At 33.6% G+C, this 1,887-nt stretch overlaps 1 pseudogene; it reads right to left on the bottom strand.

Annotated features, from left to right (window-relative positions):
* Positions 1–908: 908 nt before the first annotated feature.
* LOC149243742 (putative cullin-like protein 1 pseudogene) lies at positions 909–1,514 on the bottom strand (annotated as a pseudogene).
* Positions 1,515–1,887: the final 373 nt, after the last annotated feature.

The raw sequence follows: 1,887 nt of genomic DNA on the forward strand, positions 1-1,887 counted from the left end.
GGGACTGTACGAAAGTAGTATTTTTATGTACACCAGAATATCCCCTAAAATCAGATATAATGGAGAATTGTGGAAATGTCTGGTGGAACTGGCTTGGTCAAACCCACAAGTCAAGATAAGGTGGAAAATACCATGGGGGCCCGGCAATGACCTTGTGAGTGTCATGTCAGTTCCATGGGTGATTTGGGATTGTTTGGGATGACATGGTAGTTTCACGTTAGAAGCACGTGGAAATGTCCCACTAATGTGGCAAGAGTTAAATTGGAAACATTTTAAAGGGTCATAACTTCCAATCTAAGAGACATATTGAGTTAAATGGAAATCATTAGAAAGCTCTTGATGAGCTAAACATGATGATTTATTTTGTTTTGAGTTTTGATAATCTCGGAAAAAGGGGGTTTTTGTAACCCCATCTTCATAATCGAACTTGGGGATTATTTAATTTTAAAAGTAATAGCTCCTATATCTCATAGAATTGAAGATATAACTCAATATTCTCCAAAACATAGACAAGTAGTTAATTAAATTGATTAAATATAAAAGAAATTTAATAATTAAAAAAATTATTTATTTTTATTTTATATAAAAGATATTAATTTTTATTTATTTTAAATAATTATTTTGTGATACTCTGAAATAACTTAGTTTTGTTTAAGAATATATTGGGAAAGTACATATAAGGATTTCAACAGATTATGTCATTAGAAATCAGGATAAAGAAGTTGGTTCTAATACATAACAACATGTATCAAATGATTTGATAACAATTGTGTTAAGATTGGCCTTTTAAATATGCAAAAAGAAAATATACCGCATCAAAAATGGACTAAGTAAAGTAAGAAATAATTAAAACTAATTATAAATTCTAATAAAAAATTTGGAAAAAATAAATAAATTACATGTTATGTCTAGGGGATATATTTTAACATAGTGAAATTCTCATCGTCACGTTCCAAAAATTCCCTGGTTATCAATCCGTCAATTCTTTTCTTTATAGATTTAATTTCTTGCTTGAATATCTTCTGAAGTTGCTCAACACATTCGCCTATTAGTTGTTGCTGAGATAAGACTTTTCTGGCTTTCATGATGCCCATAATGACACGGTCTATAACATAGCCCCTTTCTTGGTTGACAACTTCAGTAACTTTTTTCTTCTCCACATCCACTAGTTGTGGAAGTGGAATATTAATCTTTGTCCATTTGCGTGTAAAGTTGGGATTGAATTCAAAATGATCCCCTGATGATATGGATTTGTTCACTGGATTCTTCAGAAGAATATTATACTTTCCGCATGCAAGGGAATGTAAGAGTGTGGTAACCTCTTCCTCTTCCAAATTCAATTGAGATTGGATTTCTTGATAACTCAACCATCCAGCATCATTGAATAGCAATAATACCACTGCCTGACATGTTGAACCTGTTATTTCTATTGTCTTAAATATCAAATCTGGAAATGATGTCGCATGTCCCCAAAGAATATATCCATGTAAGTTGGTGGTGCTTATGGATTCCATGATAAAATTCGTTGAACACCTCAACACATCTGGACATTTCTGAAGGTATATTAAGTTTAGAATACTTGTATGTGTTGAAATGGTACTTTCAACTGCAGCGTCAAAACCGCAGTTCCCCGCACTGCTTTTTGTTGAAAGGTGGTAATTCTCTGGGGGCAGCAAACACATTCACCAGCTGACACGTGCCCTGAGTGGTTTTGCAAAAACAACTTTCCCCGGCGCGTAAAGTTCATATGGTTTGACCGTGCGATATTTCCGTGCGATATGATAGCGGCGACACATTTTTTTTTTCGAAGATCTAGGGAATGGATCTCTTGAACTAGAGATGAAGGCGAGAAATTAATTTATCGCCATGTGAAGTAATTAATGAAAT

The sequence above is a fragment of the Pinus tabuliformis genome, chromosome 8 (assembly GCF_031772625.1).
Source record: "Pinus tabuliformis cultivar Carrire ecotype Pingquan chromosome 8, CPIR1, whole genome shotgun sequence".
Lineage (NCBI taxonomy): Eukaryota > Viridiplantae > Streptophyta > Pinopsida > Pinales > Pinaceae > Pinus > Pinus tabuliformis.